The 19,483-nt window shown below is 42.7% G+C and overlaps 1 protein-coding gene across 6 annotated transcripts in view; it reads right to left on the reverse strand.

The window, feature by feature from the left end:
• Nucleotides 1-19,483, reverse strand: part of ARID4B (AT-rich interaction domain 4B) — a 424,644-nt gene that overhangs the window by 403,660 nt on the left and 1,501 nt on the right. The window lies entirely within an intron of this gene.

Genomic DNA, 19,483 nt, shown 5'->3' on the forward strand with positions numbered 1-19,483 from the left:
CGCCCCATAATTTCTAATACCAACTCGAACACCAGCTTTCTTGCCCATTACATAGATCTTTTTCTACAAAAATATGTAGTTTATTTGCCTAGCTATTTGGATGTTCCATGGGAATCAGGATATCAACTCATTGCATGTGATATTTCAGCCCTGTACACGAACATCAAGCACGACCAGGGCTTGAAAGGTGTATGGGAATACTTAAAAGGGGTACTCCGGTGGAAAACTTTTTCTTTTAAATCAAATGGTGCCAGAAAGTTAAACAGATTTGTAAATTACTTCTATTAAAAAATCTTAACCCCTTATCGACTACGGACGTAAATGTACGTCCTGGTTTGGCGGGACTTCCCGCACCAGGACGTACATTTACGTCCTGTGTATGACCGCGAGCATCGGCATCTGCGGCATTGCGGTACTTTGATTGGATGACCGGATCGCCCGCAGCGCTGCCGCAGCGATCCGATCATCTGTAATGGCGGCCGGAGGTCCCCTCACCTTGCTCCGGCCATCTCCCGGGGTCTTCTGCTCTGGTCTGAGATCGAGCAGACCAGAGCAGAAGATGACCGATAATACTGAGCAGTGCTGTGTCCTATACATAGAACTGTACAGTATTACCAATCAAATGATTGCTATAGATAGTCCCCTATGAGGACATAAAGTGTAAAAAAAAAAAAAGTTGAAAAATTTAAAAATAAAAATAAAAAGTGAAAAATCCCCTCCCCCCAATAAAAATGAAAATTTTCCGTTTTTCCCCATTTTATCCCCAAAAAGCGTAATTTTTTTTTTTAATAGACCTATTTGGTATCGCCGCATGTGTAAATGTCCGAACTATCAAAATATAATGTTAATGTTCCCGTAAGGTGAATGGCGTAAACGTAAAAAATTAAAAAATGTCCAAAAATGATGCTTTTTTTGTCACATTTTATTCCAAAATTTTTTTTTTTAAATGATCTAAAAGTTTTATATATACAAATGTGGTATCTAAAAAAGTACAGATGATGGCGCAAAAAATTAGTCCTCATACCTCCCGATATACGGAAAAATGAAAAAAAGTTGTAGGTGGTCAAAATAGGGCAATTTCAGCTTGCTGATTTTGTACAAAGTTTTAGATCTTTTTTTAAGCGGTACAAAAATATAAAAGTATCTAGCCATGGGTATCAGTTTAATCGTATTGACCCACAGAATAAAGAACATGTCATTTTTACCGTAAAGTGTACAGTGTGAAAACGAACCCCTCCAAAATGTGCAAAATTTTGGTTTTCATTTAAATTTCCTCCCTAAAATTTATTTTTTTGGGGTTTGCCATACATTTCATGGTAAAATGAGAGGTTTCATTACAAAGTACAATTGGTCACGCAAAAAACAAGCCCTTACATGGGTCTGTAGATGGAAATATAAAAGAGTTATGGATTTTAGAAGGCGAGGAGGAAAAAATTAAAAACGCAAAAATAAAATTGGCCTGGGCCTTAAGGTGAAAATGGGCTTGGTCATTAAGGGGTTGATCCTTCCAGTACTTCGTTGCTGAATACTACAGAGAAAATTATATTCTTTTTGGAACACAGTTTTCTCTGCTGACATCACGAGCACAGTGCTCTCTGCTGACATCTCTGTCCCTTTTAGGAACTGTCCAGAGCAGCATATGTTTGCAATGGGGATTTTCTCCTACTCTGGACAGTTCTTAAAATGGACAGATATGCCAGCAGAGAGCACTTTGCTCGTGATTCAGCAGAGAGCTCTGTGTTCCAAAAAGAAAAGAATTTCCTCAGTACTATTCAGCAGCTAATAAGTACTGGAAGGATTAAGATTTTTTTAATAGAAGTAATTTACAAATCTGTTTACCTTTCTGGCACCAGTTTATTTTAAAAAAAAATTAAAAAAATTAAAAAGTTTTCCACCGGAGTACCCCTTTAAGGAACGATCCTGAGCTGAAACAAGCACAAAAAGAATTCTTACATCAAAGTTTACAATTTATTCTGCATAATAATATTTTTTTTTATCTATAACAAAGAAGTTTTTTCCTGAAGAGAGGTACGGCAATGGGGTCTAAAGTCGCCCCTTCATATGCTTATTTATGGGAATTTTTGAAAAACTATTTATCTATGAAGACTGTAATTTATCTTTGCACATAATCCATTACTGGAGGTTCATAAATGATTTGTTCTTCGTGTGGAAAGGGGACCCGGAATAAGTCCATACACTATGCCAGACATTAACCCCTTAAGGACCAAGGACGTACCGGTACGTCCTTGGTCCTGCTCTCCTGATATAATGCGGGGTTACACACACAGCACGCTTCCAGCCCCAGTAGCCATTCATCTTAGGCTATGTTGACACGTCAGAATTTCTGTGCGGAATTCCGCATTATAAATTTTTCATAGAGATTCCACTCCTGCAGAGTCCAGTGGAATTCAATGGGATTCTGCAGCACTGTGCATACAGCAGAATTTCTGCGCCAGATGTTTCTGGCATGGGAACTCTGATTTCCATGCCCGCAGAGAGAATTAACCTGTCTATTTTTTTCTGAACAGAATGCATAGTTGTCTATAAGACACCGCATTCTTGTGCAGTCTTAAAGAGTAGCTATCACTAAATAAAATTTCCCTATTCCCCCTCCCCATCTGTCCCTGACACTAACTACATCTATCCCTGTCTGAATTTCTGCCCAAATCCCCATAAAAATACCTTTGGAAAAATGGCTGCAGGAGCTCAGAGTTGAGCTCTCTGGTGAGGGCAGGAAGTGGGCGGCCCCGGCAGGCGCGACGTCATCTGAAGCCTGGCCGAGGCTCTCTTCCGCCCGTCTCCTCTCTCTTTCCTGCAGCTCGCGTGCTGCAATGAATGAGGAGAGGGAGATGCAGGGGGCAGGGATATTAAAATTTCACACGCCGCATGCACACGATCGCTGTACTCGCTCTCTGCCTGTATAGGAAACAGGCAGAGAGCGAGCACAGTGCTCGTGTGCACGCGGCGCGCAAAATTTAAATATAGAAAGGTGGTAGAAAGGCTCAGAGGCGGCTCTTCCATTAAGGCTACCGCCTCAGGAAGATTGGAAGTATAAACGCTGATCTTGTATCTCTCTATACACACACACATTATTTATATATATATATATATATATATATATATATATATATAATCTATCTACATTTTTCCCCCTAAATTACCGTACTATAGATTATATATATCACACACACCCTCCATATCTCTACATATAAACTCCCTAAATCCCTGTATACACTATATATACACTCCCCAAAATAATATGGGGGAGATTAATCATGACCTGTGTAGAAGAGTAGTTCAGTTGCCCATAGCAACCAAATTGCTGATTTTATATTTCAGGGGCCTTTATAAAAATGAAAGAAGCAATCTTGTGTTGCTATGGGCAACTGCACCCCTCTTCTACCCAGATTTTGAAAAATGTCCCTTTTACTCTTTGTCACACAGTTGGCACTCAGCAGCTGACAGACACATGCTGATCACTCATGGCCTGTCATAGCTGCTCTGGCTCTCTTCACATTCTTTTCCAGCAAGCCATAAAATGGCAGCACCTTACTCCAGTGTTCTGAACTCTACATGTCCTCCCCTCACACAGGCCCTTGTAGTAAAGAAGGAGAGAGGGAGGGAGGCAGTGTGCAGGCTATGATGATTGAATGCCTCCATAGATAGTGACGGCGTGCCCCTTACCACAGCACTGTACTGGTGCGGCTAAATCTGTTTGGCGGCCTGTTCCCCCTCCAGGTGTTAGCCCCCGAGAGGGTCTGGGTTTACCAAACAGTAAGTACGCCACTGCTTGAATTTATACACCTATATCCAGCATCCACAAGCGGTAGAACCGGTAGGACATTTTTTGAGAAAGAAAGGTGAATTGGCGGAGGAACACGTTTTGTTCTTACGCTCCTCAATTTAATTCATATTGAACCATAACTATTTTTGGTTCAACAATGGCTTTTATAGACAGCGGATTGGGAGTGCCACGGGAACCAGGTTTGCGCCCAGCTAAGTGTATTGGGAGGAAATTACCATCTCTCCTTATCTAGGTGGGAGCCTGGTGCTATGGCAGATGTATATTGATCACATAGAAGGTTACAGTGATTTTCTTAATTGTACCAAAATATATATTTAACCTGAAATTGACTCATTGGAGAAACAAATAGTTGAGTTCTTTGACCTTAACATTACAATAAGAGGAGAGAAACTTCAATGCTCCACATATAGGAAGCTGTTAGCTAGGAATTATTATATATTTGATTCCACCTGCCATCTGCCTAGATGGTTGCTGAATGTACCATTGGGACTATACTGGCAGCTTAAAATTGTACCAAGAATGAAAGTTTTGAAGAGGAGGCAATCGATTTAACAAAAACAGTTTGGGGAGAAAAATTATCCAACTCAACTATTGGAAGAAGCTAAGATAGAACTGGAAACAAAGGAAGGAGAAAAAAGACCACACGAGGTGCCTAGTGTATTATCCCAGATGATCAAATGAACTGAACAGATGGCAGTATGCGCACCTGGAACGCAAGGTTAATGCGCATATAACCCAGCGTAGTGGGTAGAGATGATCTGTAGCTTCCCGGAGGTGCTGCAAAGCCGTAGGGTAGTGGATGAGGGCTGCGGTCTGTCCACAAGTAGTAAAGCTGAGAGATAGTAGAAAAGACCCCGTCTAGGCTCAGGCTTCTCCGGAAGGATCAGGCAAAATTTATATATATATATATATATATATATATATATATATATATATATATATATATATGTATATTTAAACTAAGAATTTTTTATTTTATCAACCAATGAAGCATTTCGGGTATACACCCTTCCGGCAGATCGTGGAGTCATTGCTGGCCCTCTAGCAGTTGCAAAGCTACAAATCCCAGCATGCCCAGACTGGAGGACCACAGTGGTCTCTAAACTGTGGCCATCCATATGTTGGAAAACTACAACTCCCAGCATGCCCAGACAGCCATCTGCTGTCTGGGCATGCTGGGAGTCGTAGTTTTGCAACTGCTAGAGGGACAAAGTTTCAAGACCACTGATCTAAGTGACCCTTTTTTCCCACTGCACATGGTGCTGCTGTGGGTTCATACCGAATACTGACATTTTTTCCTGCACGATATGAATTTTTCCCATACCGCAATATCGGTTTGGCCCTCCCCCCCTCGAATGAATGAATTATCAGCCGCAGCGGCTGTCCCCACATCGACCTAATCATATGTCACTCTTCCCTCCCCCCCAAATAATTATAAGCCGCTGCGCTGTACTGTACTATCCTGTATCCTGACGGCTCTGTGATGTTCCCAACCCCAGGACCGCAGCGGAGGGACCATGAGGCTGATAACGGGGAACGTCGGAAGGTGAGTTAAAGTTTATTTTGATTATTTCAGCAGCCCGGGCACAGGATAGGGCCACACTTTAGAGACAGTGGTCAGCTGTCTGTCCCTAACTTTTTATGGGGTGCAGTTTTTTTTTTTTTTAGCACTTTTTGGGGTACGTGAACAGTCCGTGCCACCAGCGACTGTTCTGCGCTGTGTGTCAGGACTGTATCCAGTGTGCAGATCAGTGATTCATTTTTTTTTGGGGGGGGGGGGGGGGGAAGTTTGCAGTCCAGCCACACAACGCAGAACATGGACCACAAACACCCGATTTTTTTTTATAAATAAATAAAAAAAAGTGCTGCTCAGTAATAATTCACTGTTCAGCAATCAGCGCAAACTACACACGGGGTACGGTACGGTCACACAGCGTAGTACAGTTGCTGGTGGCACCGACTGCACACGTCCCCCCAAAAAGTGCAAGAGAAAAAAAAAAAAGCCTACAGTAAACATAAATAGCACTACACTACACTAAAATAAAGTGAAAACACTACACTGTGCGGGAGCACAACAGGGCTCAGGACCATGTACATTTGAGGTCTAAATTGGCAATATGCACAGGGGTGGATGATAGTAACAGTGGTTCTGACATATACACAAAAAAAACCAAAAAAAAAAACCTCAAGGAATGTAATAAAGGGTACAGTGAGCATCTACACCCCACAGCTGATTTTTGGAACAATGGTCCGAGAATATGAAAAGTTACAGAAACCAAATGTTGCGCCTTCACTTCTGAGCCCTGATGTTCGACTGCAGAGCACTTTATGTCCACATATGGAATATTTTAATACTCGGGAGAAATTGGGTTCCAATTTTTGTGGGGCGTTTTCTGATTTTACCCCTTATAAAAATGAAAAGTTTGGGGCTATACCAACATGCTAGCGTAAAAAAAATAACATTTTTCATTTTTGCGTTCCAAAAATTTGTTTGACAGCTGTGTTGTCCATATGCTCACTGCACTGTTATTACATTCCTTGAGTGTTGTAGTTTCCAAAATGGTGTCACATTAGGGGGGTTTCAATTGTCTGGGCATTATGGGGGCTTTGTAAATGCAACATGGAAGTCAAAATATATCAAAAGCCAAATTCTCTCTCCAAAAGCCAAATGGCACTTCTTCCCTTCTGAGCCACTAAGCACTTTACGTCCTCATATAGGGTAGTTCTGTATTCAGGGGAAATTGGGTAGCACATTTTTTGGGGCTTTTTCTTCTTTTACCCTTTATGAAAATAAAAAATTAGGGGTTACACCAGTATTTTAGTATAAACATTTTGATTTTTCATTTCCAATGCTCACTATTACAAAATTTTGTAAATGTTCACCACACCCCTATTACATTCCTTGATGGGTGTATTTTCTAAAATGGTGTCACATGTGGGAGGTTTCCACTGTTTGGGCACCACAGGGGAATTTTAAATGCAACATGGCCCTCAAAATATATTCTAGTCAAATTCTCTCTTCAAAAGCAAAATGGCGACCCTCCCTTCTGAGCTTTGCTGTGCGCCTGCAAAGCACTTTACATCCACATATGGGGTATTTCCATATTTGGCAGAAATTGGGTTACAAATTTTGTGGGGCTTTTTCTCCTTTTACCAATAGTGAAAATGAAAAAAATGTGGCTACGACAACATGTTTGGGTGCAGTTTTTATAATGGGGTAATTTATGGGGGATTTCAAACATGAAGGCCCTTCAAATCCACTTCAAAACTGAACTGGTTCCTGAGAAATTTTCGTAAAAATGTGGAAAATTGCTGCTAAACTTTGAAGCCCTCTAATGTGTTCAAAAAGTAAAAACGTTAACTTTATGATGCCAACATAAAGTAGACATATTGTATATGTAAATCAACTTGGCATATCCATTTTCCTTACCAGCAGAGAATTTGATGCAAGTATGAAAGAAAAGTTACCACTATCTTATAGTAGCATATGTTTTCCTTTAGCCTGGGACGTCACACAGCGCTTCAGCATTTCACCAGCCGAGGCGGGACATCAATGCGGCCGGTGATGGGCTGAAGAGTCGTGTGACGTCCCATGTAAAAGGAAGTAGGAAGCAAGCAGCCCGGCTGATCGATCAGCTGTAGCAGAACTCCGGGGGAACGTAGGAAGGTAAGTGAAAGTTTGTTTTCTCTTTTTTTGCAGCCCGGGCAGGATAGAATAGGAATAGTCTGTACCGAACATCTCCTTTAAGGCCAAAATGGGCAATGTAAGGGGTTAAACATGAATTTTTAATATTTGATTCCTTACACCAAAGAAATTACTTTTGTAATTGGCTTCCATTTAACCCCTAAATGGGCACTGTCACCAACTTTATTTTTTGATATGTTGTAGTACTTATGTACTACAACATATCTCTAATATACTTTTATTATTTATTTATTTTTATTAAAATTGTTTAATTTACATTTGAAAACCAGCCACTAGGGGTCTCCCTCCTAGTGGCCGGCTGCAGCCTGGCGTGACGTCACGCCTGAAAAAGGACCAATGCGGCCGGGCATCGGTCCTTTTTCATTCAGCCTGCGCTCGCTCCCTGCCTGTCAATCAGATAGGCAGGGAGCGAGCACATTGGCTCCCCGGCCACTGGCTGGGAGGCCACTCCTCCCGCACATCGCCGCCGCCGCTGTCCCTGCACGCCCGCTGCCGGACTCTGCAGTAAGTGTAAAGGGGGGGGGGGGATGTTTGTGATGAAGGGAACGGGGTCTGGCGCGGGGGGGGACGGGGGAGACGGAGGGGACGGGCTAGCGCCGCATGTAACTAACTAATAGTTTATCTACACAGGGTGCCTCCAGATGTTTCAATACTACAACTCCCAGCATGCCCTGACAGCCAATAGATGTCAGGGCAAACTGGGAGTTGTAGTGGTGAAACAGCTGGAGGCACCCTGTGTAGATGAACTAAGGGCGGAAGTCCCCCCCAACAGGCATCAGTGACGTGGTGCCTGCTAGGGAAATCTTTTTAATATAGTAAAAATAAAAATTAAAAGCAGGGAGGAGGTTAGGGATAGATTGGCAATAGGCAGGGGCAGAAAAAAAAAAATAGGATGGTGGGAGCTACCCTTTAAGGACCGGGGGTTTTTCAGTTTTTGCACTTTCGTTTATTCCACCTTACCTTTTAAAAATCATAACCCTTTAAATTTTTCACCTAAAAATCCATATTATGGCACCACCAATTTAACTTTGCAGTGACAGTCATTTTACCCAAAAATCCACGGCGAAACGAAAAAAAAACATTGTGCGACAAAACTGAAGAAAAGCAAGAAAAGAGAAAGAAGCACTGTATAACAGTGCACACCCAAGGTATTTAACAAGCAATACTCTATTGTACAAAAGGTTACATTTAATTACATCACACTCTAATGTAGACAAGGACATCTAAAAACATTTAAAAGACCCATAAGAGGGACACAGTACAACACGGGGAGGGGCCATGAACCCCCTCACCCCAAGTCCCGTCCTGCAAGAATAGTCAAGATAACAACAATACTGCTTCTACAAAGTGCACAATGCGGTAAACATAAATTACTTAAGGTACACTCAGAACCATAATAAGGTATAATAAATTAGCCTAGAAATAGAGGAATGCAAGGTAAGTGTACAAAATATAAATACATATGAATATAGATGATGAGGTAAGCAAACCGCAGACAGAGGAGCAGCTAGGTATAAAAGTGCAGGACAGGACCACCCGACCCACGAGTTCCGTCACACCAAGGTGACTTCCTCAGGGGTGTTGTCAAGGAAGTCACCTTGGTGTGACGGAACGCATGGGGTCGGGTGGTCCTGTCCTGCACTTTTATACCTAGCTGCTCCTCTGTCTGCGGTTTGCTTACCTCATCATCTATATTCATATGTATTTATATTTTGTACACTTACCTTGCATTCCTCTATTTCTAGGCTAATTTATTATACCTTATTATGGTTCTGAGTGTACCTTAAGTAATTTATGTTTACCGCATTGTGCACTTTGTAGAAGCAGTATTGTTGTTATCTTGACTATTCTTGCAGGACGGGACTTTGGGTGAGGGGGTTCATGGCCCCTCCCCGTGTTGTACTGTGTCCCTCTTATGGGTCTTTTAAATGTTTTTAGATGTCCTTGTCTACATTAGAGTGTGATGTAATTAAATGTAACCTTTTGTACAATAAAGGAGTATTGATTATTAAATACCTTGGGTGTGCACTGTTATACAGTGTTTCTTTCTCTTTTCTTGCTTTGTGATATGTTTTGTCACTGTAGGTAGCACCCCGGTTTATTTATTGTAATTTTGTACGGTTGAGCCCCCCCTCTATTTTCTCGCCTTAAAACTGAAGAAAAAACACCATTTTGGGGGCTTCCGTTTCTACGCAATGCATTTTTCGGTAATGACACCTTATCACTATTCTGTAGGTCCATACGGTTAAAATGATACGCTACTTATATAGGTTTGATTTTGTCGTACTTTGGGAAACAATCATAACTACCGTATATACTCGAGTATAAGCTGACCCGAGTATAAGCCGAGACCCCTAATTTCAACCCAAAATCCCAGGAAAAGTTATTGACTCGAGTATAAGCCTAGGGTGGGAAATACCTCATCCCCCCTGTCATCATCCAGACCCGTCATTAACATCCTCATCATCATCCCCTTGTCATCATCCCACACATCCCCCCTTCATCATCCCCTTGTCATCCCACACATCCCCCTTCATCATCCCCTTGTCATCATCCCACACATCCCCCCTTCATCATCCCCTTATCATCCCGCACATCCCCCCTTCATCATCCCCTTGTAATCATCCCCACCCCCCTTCATCATCCCCACACCCCCCCTTCATCATCCTCTTCTCATCATTCGCCCTCAGTGGTCTTCAACCTGCGGACCTCCAGAGGTTTCAAAACTACAACTCCCAGCAAGCCCGGGCAGCCATCGGCTGTCCGGGCTTGCTGGGAGTTGTAGTTTTGAAACCTACGGAGGTCCGCAGGTTGAAGACCACTGCGGACTTCAACATCATCCAGCCCCCCTCTCACCCCCTTTAGTTCTGAGTACTCACCTCCGCTCGGCGCTGGTCCGGTCCTGCAGGGCTGTCCGGTGAGGAGGTGGTCCGGTGAGGAGGTGGTCCGGGCTGCTATCTTCACCGGGGGCGCCTCTTCTCCGCGCTTCCGGCCCGGAATAGATGCGTTGCCTTAACAATGACGCAAATGACGCACCTCTGCGTCGTTGTCACGGCAACGTGACTATTCTGAGGCCGGGCCCGAAGCGCTTAGAAGAGGCCTCCCCGGTGAAGATAGCAGCCCGGAACCACTATCCCACCGGACCACCTCCTCACCGGACAGTCCTGCAGGACCGGACCAGCGCCGAGCGGAGGTGAGTACTCAGAACTAAAGGGGGTGAGAGGGGGCTGGATGATGTTGAAGGCCGCAGTGGTCTTCAACCTGCGGACCTCCGGAGGTTTCAAAACTACAACTCCCAGCAAGCCCGGACAGCCGATGGCTGCCCGGGCTTGCTGGGAGTTGTAGTTTTGAAACCTCTGGAGGTCCGCAGGTTGAAGACCACTGCGGGTGGGGGAGTTCACTCGAGTATAAGCCGAGGGGGGTGTTTTCAGCACGAAAAATCGTGCTGAAAAACTCGGCTTATACTCGAGTATATACGGTACATGCAGGAAAATTAATACATTTAAAATGGTCATCTTCTGACCCCTATAACTTTATTTTTTCGCGTACAGGCCGGTATGAGGGCTCATATTTTGTGCTGTGATTTGAAGTTTTTATCTGTACCATTTTTGTTTTCATCGAAATTTTTGATCACTTTATTTTTTTATGGTATAAAAAGTGACCAAAAATATGCTATTTCGGACTTTATTTATGATTTTTTTTTGTGTGTACGCCATTGACGGTGCTGTTTAATTAACAAAATATTTTTATAGTTCAGACATATACGCATGTGGCGATACCAAATATGTTTATTTTTATTATGTTTATTTATTTTTTATATGGAATTTGGGAAAAGGGGGTTGATTTAAACTTTAAAAATAAGGAAGGGGTTATTGTGTGTGTTTTTATTTTTTTATTTTTACACTTTTAGTCCACTTAGGGGACTTTTATGAGGAATCATTTGATTCCTCATACAGATAAATGTGGTTTCATGTGCGCTCGATTGATAAAGCCTGGAAGGAGAGGTAAGCCCTCAGGCTACCTCAGCAATGGATCGCCCCCCCGACCCCCAAACCCCCTCCCCCCCCCCGCAATCCACCCCACTCGACCACCAGGGATCAAAGGGAGCCAGTCTTTGATTCAATAGTTGGAGTGACGGGCGGGAGGAAGATCATTCTGTTTTTGCAACAGCTGGGGTCGCCCTAGTCAGAAAAAAAATGGTCTATTGCAGTAAAGAGATCACAGGTGTGCTTCAATGGGTAGGCTGGGAGAAAAATGACCCAACGCTCACAAACAAGGTTTAATGGGATTTGTAGTTTAAGTGTGCGTTCACATGCTAGTAACTAGCAGCGGATTTTCCACTGCGAGTTTTGCTACCATTGATTTAAATGAGTCCACAGACAGTCTGCAATAGTGTCAGATTTGCGGACTGTCCGCGGACCCATTCAAATGGTAGCGTAACTCGCAGCGTACTTCCCACATCGGAAAATCCGCTGCTAGTTACTAGCATGTGAACACACCCTAATGGAACAAACTTCAACAAAAAAATAGCCAGTTAACAAAAAGCTAGCCACAGCATTCTGGTAATTTCCCAACATAGCTGTTTAGCCCCCAAGACAAGCACAGATCCTTCCCAAGCATGTCCATTACCGTCTGGCATAATATAAAAGAAAGACAAAACAACAAGAGGTGCACCCCTGGTGAAGACTGTTTAAAGGATGTAGCTGAAAAGAGAAAGATGGGTTCTTACCCTTAGGTGTTGCGCTCAGGGCACAACACCTACAGTAGTGTCTGGAAAGAAACGGCCGGACCGCTGCCACGAGGAACTTACCGGAGTGACGTCAGTCTATCCGTTGGAAGTGGAATATCGGAATTTTTGGAAATAGGTTCCTCTGAATGAAGGCGCTGGTCCCCAAATGTATTGAAAAAGTTTTATTAGCAGCGCGTTTCGATCCCGGACAGGGATAGAAACGCGTCGCTAATAAAAAACTTCATAAAATTTGGGGACCAGCGCCTTCATTCAGAGAAACCTATTTCCAAAAATTCTGTAAGCAATATTTCTGGCTCTCACAGACCTGTAACTTCTTTAAGAGTCTCCTCTCTCCTCCACTCATTATATGTATTAATGGCACCTGTTTGAACTTGTTATCAGTATAAAAGACATCTGTCCACAACCTCAAACAGTCACACTCCAAACTCTACTAAGAGCTGTTGAAGGACACCAGAAACAAAATTGTAGACCTGCACCAGGCCGGGAAGATTAAATCTGCAATAGGCAAGCAGCATGGTGTGAAGAAATCAACTGTGGGAGCAATTATTAGAAAATGGACTACTGTTGCACTGAGTATGTATAACACAGAGTTCAAATATAGAACTGTGGGTACAACCTGTAGTGCAAATTTTTATTCTTCTCCTGTGCCCGGGCTGCAAACAGTAAAACAAACTTTGACTCACCTGCCGATATAGGCTGAGCTCAGTTTCCTATTACCGGCCAAGGTGGGACATCGCTGTGGCTGACGAAAAGCTGAGCGCAATATGACTCACCATCCCCCAGGAAGCAGAAGAAGAAAGGTACTGGAGGACCAGGACACAGATATTGGCGCAACGGGGGAATGTCAGCAGGTGAGTCAAAGTTAGTTTTTTTACTTTTTGCAGCCCGGGCACAGGGGAAGAATAAAAATTTGCACTACAGTACTCCTTTAAAGGGGTATTCCAGCGCTTAGACATCTTATCCCCTATCCAAAGGATAGGGGATATGATGCCTGATCGCGGGGGGTCCCCTGTGATCTTGCACGCAGCACCCCAGTTAAAAATCAGTCCCAGGAGCATGTTCGCTCTGGGTCCGATTACTGGCGACCACGGGGCAGGCGGCGTGTGACGTCACACCTCCGCTTCCGTGTGACGTCACGCTCCGCCCATGCAAGCCTATGGGAGGGGGCGTTTGTGATCTCAAACTTTCAAGCAAGGAACTGTGGGATGTGTAGTTTAGAGAACAAAATCAAACAGAAAACAACCAGTTCTGGCAGATAAGTACTAAAATCACCTTATGGTGGATAACCTCTTTAATTTAGCACCTATAGAGGGCTTTTTTTTTTTTTTTTTTTTGCGCCACCAATCTCATTTTGTAATGACCAATCATATCACTACAAAATCTAGGCAAAACCAGAAAAAATATATTTGTGGGACAAAATTCAAAGAAAAATTGCAATTTTGTAACTTTTGGGCGCTTTTGATTGTACGCAGTGCACTTTTGGCAAAAATGACACCTTATATTTATTCTGTAGATCCATACGGTTACAAGGATACCTAATTTAAATAGTTTTTATTTTATTTTACTACATGCACCAAAATTTGTATGTTGAAAATTGGCATCTTCTGACCCCCATAACTTCTTAATTTTTCCATATACAGGGATGTGTGAGGGCTCAATTTTTGTGCCGTCATCTGAAGTTTTTCTCTGTATCATTTTTGTTTTGTGATGGGACTTTTTGATCGCTTTTAATGGTATACAAAGTGACCAAAAATATGCCATTTTTGGATTTTGGTATTTTTTTTAAATGTAAAAGCCATTGACTGTGCGGTTTAATTAACATTACATTTTTATAGTTCAGACATTTGCACACATGGCGATACCACATATGTTTATTTTTATTATGATTAGAGCTGAGTGAAGTTACTTCGATTCGTCACAAACTTCTCGGCTCGGCAGTTGATTGCTTTAGCCTGCATAAATTAGTTCAGCTTTCAGGTGCTTCGGTGGGCTGGAAAAGGTGGATACAGTCGTAGGAGAGAGAGTCTCCTAGGACTGTATCCACCTTTTCCAGCCCACCGGAGCACTGAAAGCTGAAATCATTTATGCAGGCTAAAATCAGCAACTGCTGAGCCGAGAAGTTCTTATCGAATCACTGTAACTTCACTCAGCTCTAATCATAATAAAAATAAACATATGTGGTATCGCCATGTGTGCAAATGTCTGAACTATAAAAATGTAATGTTAATTAAACCGCACAGTCAATGGCTTTTACATTTAAAAAAAATACCAAAATCCAAAAATGGCATATTTTTGGTCACTTTGTATACCATTAAAAGCGATCAAAAAGTCCCATCACAAAACAAAAATGATACAGAGAAAAACTTCAGATGACGGCACAAAAATTGAGCCCTCACACATCCCTGTATATGGAAAAATTAAGAAGTTATGGGGGTCAGAAGATGCCAATTTTCAACATACAAATTTTGGTGCATGTAGTAAAATAAAAGCTATATAAATTAGGTATCCTTGTAACCGTATGGATCTACAGAATAAATATAAGGTGTTATTTTTACCAAAAGTGCACTACTCTAATTATGATTACATAATTTTATATGGAATTTGGGAAAAGGGGGGGGGGGTTTCAAACTTTTAATATGGAAGGGATTAATGGGTGTTTTTGAAAACTTTTTATTTAAATATATATATATATATTTTACACTTTCAGTCCCTTTAGACGCTGCTGTTCATTTTGACAGCGGCGATCTAAAGGGTTAATAGCCAGCCGCGGGCGATCAACGCAAGTCGGCTATTAACAGCACCCCCAGCTACAGGAGTCATCTGGGGGCCGGCCGGTATGGAGCGGGCTCAAGTCAAGAGCCTGCGCCATACACCGCTTGCTAGCTCGTCCTTAGACGGCAACCAGTTAAAAAAAAAAATATTTTAACAAAATTTGTATGTTTAACCCCTTTCCTTTTTCACCTTACGGACTCAGCCCTTTTTTGCACATGTGACCACTGTCACTTTATACATTAAATAACTCTGGGATGCTTTTACCAATTTATTCGGATTCTGAGAATGTTTTTTTCATGAAAAATTCTACTTTATTTTGGTGGTAAATTTTCGTCGTTACTTGCATCCTTTCTTGGTGAAAAATCCCAAAATTTCATGAAAATTTTGCATTTTTCTAACTTTGAAACTCTCTGCTTGTAAGGAAAATGGATATTGCAAATACATTATATATTGATTCACAAATACAATATGTTTACTTTGTTGGCATCATAAAATGGATATATTTTTACTTTTTGAAGACATTAGAGGGCTTCAAAGAAGAGCAGCAATTTTCCAAATTTTCATGAAAATTGCTAAATCTGATGGGACAGATGTTACAGAACTACAACTCCCAGCATGCCTGGGAAGTCTAGGCATGCTGAGAGTTGTAGTTTTGCAACATCTGGAGGGCTACCGTTTGGGCACCACTGTAATAGTGGTCTCCAAACTGTGACCCTCCAGATGTTGCAAAACTACAACTCCCAGCATGCCCAGACAGCCTTTGGCTGCCTGGGCATGCTGGGAGTTGCAGTTTGGCAACCACTAGGAAGGCAGCAGTAAAGATACTCCCACCTTCCTTGATGCTCCGCGCTGTTGCCTCCCTACCTGCGCCGCTGATCTCCGCTGGTGCCACCGATGATCGCCGGTCTGCACCGCATCTTCTTTACAAGTACCGCCCACCATCTTCTCCCCCCCGGCCATCCTGGAGTGAGCAGAGCGGGGGGGGGGGTTTCCATGGCATGGTAACCCCCTGTCTTCAACTGCCATTGGTCAGTACTCAGTGCTGACTAATGGCAGGGGATAGGAGGAGGTTGCAGCACTGCAACCTCGCTCCTATCCCTTAGGATGATCGGGGCTCTCACTGACATCCCTATATTCCAGGCGATCGGGTCACCAGACACCCGATCAGCCCAGAAGAAAATTGCATGTCTCAATTGGCATGCGGTTTCCTGCGATCGCCGACATGGGGGGGGGTTTGAGGACCCCCTCGGCGATGTGTTGGAATGCCTGCTGTATGATTTCAGCAGGCATCCCGGTCCAGCGGCAGGGACCGGAATTCCCACGGGCGTATCCATACGCCATCAGTCCTTAAGAGGTTAAAATCACTCTGTTCTGATCACCGACATCTTCATTTTTCCATACACGGGGCTGCATGAGAGCTAAATTTAGATTTATTTTTTTTTTACGTTTACGCCATTAGCCATACGGGATCATTAAAATGTTATTGTAATAGTTTGGACATTTATGCACTCGTCGTTACTAGATATATCTTCATTTATTTTTTTTAACATTTTGTTTGCTACATTTTTTTTATTGGGGGGGGGGGGGGGGCTCATGCACCACAGGTGGTTGAATGGCAGTCTGAAGACCACCGCAATATTTCAGATATCGTGATCAGTATTAATCACAGCATCTGAAGGGTTAATGGCAGACATCAGCAGAATTGCAAATTCAGTAATGAGGATGCTACAAATAGACCAAATAGACCAATTGCATTTGCAGACACCATTTCATGGCTAAAGAGCTTATTTCCTACTATCTCTTACTGTTCTATTAGATTTGTATTTTTTCCTCCTTAGTACACACGTGCAGCGATTTTATTGCAATTAGATTCCTTTAGTAATTTTAGTAACAGTTATTGCCTTGTATGTATTTTGAGAAGCTAAATCAACTATTAATAAATTGTGCCCCTTTGAATATAACTGAGTATATGTTTTTGTTGGGCAGGCGGTGTTAATTGGAATAGAATGTTGTGTCAGACAATCTTTTTACATAACTTTTTCCTAAAATTGCATAGCTATGCCATAGTCTCAATAACTTTTTGCAGTGATCATAAATTTATCATGTGCAATCTGTTGCAAAGCCCTAAATTTGTCGCAAATCTATGCCAACCCTGACCTGGCATACAAAACTGGCTGTGGATGCCATTTTTATTCCAGTTATTTCCATGAGCCAGTCCCTAAGACATCACCACCGCTCACATCTATTGATATGTACAGAGATGGCAAAAACAGAAAAAGTCGCTCGCTGACTGCATAGAGGCGGATTGAGCGCAGTTAGGTCTGGTTCACATAACGATTTTACCATCCAATTACCAGACAGTAAAATCGGATTAACTGAAATCGTATTTAAAAAATTGTTTGGTATCCAATTTAAAATCATATCAAAAAATCGTACAGCTGAAAATGTAATCCCATTTTTCACAAAAAAAAAAAATCTGATCATGTTTGGAAAATTATATGTATGTCATGGGCAATAAAGTTTATTTAAAGACGCTACTGCACATGTGTGAAAAGAAATTGTTTGCGATAAATCTGATGAAATCGCACAGTCACACGATTCAATATGATTTACATAGGCCATAATACAGTATATACTCGAGTATAAGATTTTTCGTGCTGAAAACGCCCCCCTCAGCTTATACTTGAGTGAACAAAAAACGCTAAAAAAAAAAAAAAACGCTTCTGGCTTAGCTGTGAGGGGATGGGCCAGGCCATCCATGCTGCAGGGACCATCCGGTGGGGAGGGTTACTCGTTCCGGGCTGTCCATCTACACAGGGAGGCCCTCTTCTCCGCTCCGGACCAGCCCCGAACTAGTGGCGCTGCATTGACGCCACCATCCAGGGACATCACGGACGCGTTGTCGTCAATGCAACGTCACTAGTCCGTGGCCGGCCCGGAGTGGAGAAGAGGGCCTCCCGGTGAAGATGGACCCAGAATGAGTAACCCTCCCCACCGGACGGTCCCTGCAGCATAGATGGCTGAAGATGGACAGCCTGGACCAGCTCACCCTTCCACAACTGGGGAGGGGAGTAAAAAACAAAAGGGGGGTCTGGATTATGACGAAGGGATTGACAGGCGGTGATGATGAAGGTGGGGTGATGATGAGGGGGATGATGACGGAGGCCTGGATGATGACGAGGATGTTAATGATGGGGGTCTGGATAATGACGGGGGGGGAGGGGATGATTTATTTCCCACCCTAGGCTTATAGTCGAGTCAATAACATTTCCTAGGTTTCTGGGGTGAAATTAGGGGCCTTTGCTTATATTTGGAACGGCTAATACTCGAGTATATACGGTAATAAAAAAATTATTTCAAACAGAACAGATTTGAATCTGGGTGAAAAATCGTGGTCAACCACGATTTTACCCCCGATCTCAAATCATGCAAATTCGGATGCGGATCCAAACTGATGCATGTGTTGGCTATGATTACTAAATGGAAGTCAATGGATACGACTTGGCATGCAGATTTGTACGATTTGAAGGTAAAAAAAAATCGTGAGAAAAAGTAGGATGGTAAAATCGTGATGTGAATGCACCCTTAGGCACCCTTAGGCGTTCACACTGAGTAATTCAAGAGGAATTTACTCGAGTAATTCCTCTTGAATTCTCCGCTCCAAATTAATTCACCTCCCCTCTGCCCATTGACTTTAATGTTATTTCTGCTTTCCTGTTCACACTGCGGAAATTCTTCTAGCGGAATTCCGACGCTGAATTCCTTTCCGCTTTAAGTAAGAACATGTTCATTCTTCAAGTGGAATCCGCGAGCAGAATCCAACAGAAGTCAATGGTAAAAAAAAAATTCTGCCCAACATCGTAAAGTAGATTAAATAGCCTCCTCCTTCATTCCTATTCATTTCCACATGGACATTCCGCTTGACGATGAAGGCAGCAATTTCCTGACAGAAATTATTCCTCAGTGTGAACGCACCCTTAGACGGGCAGCATTAGGAGTGCGTCTCTTCTGGAGGGTAATTTAAGTGCTGCCGGCCCACCGCAATAACACATACACCCCCTCCCATCACTGCAATATCCTTATACACACAATGGGGGACACTTCTCAATGTTGGTGTGAGGTAATATACATTTTACCCATATTTGCTTGGTGTATTTTTGTGCACTGCTGCTCGAAATTTACCAAAATGGTGCACGGGACTTGATAAATGTGCAAATATGGAAACGGGTGATCTGCAGGGAAGCTTTGTGCTCCGGCATCTGACGCTTTTCTGCATGTCCTCTTTGTTGGTGTATGCTTGCACAAAATAATGCTACCGCGTGCAAAATTAGTGCGCAATATACGAAAAAGTGCACATGAAAGCTCGTTATCCACTGCAAATAAAGTATCCACCAACCACAATAACTTAGAAAACAAACGGAAAGCTCTATCAAAAAATAAAAATAAAAAA

Source organism: Hyla sarda, chromosome 3, assembly GCF_029499605.1.
Source record: "Hyla sarda isolate aHylSar1 chromosome 3, aHylSar1.hap1, whole genome shotgun sequence".
NCBI lineage: Eukaryota > Metazoa > Chordata > Amphibia > Anura > Hylidae > Hyla > Hyla sarda.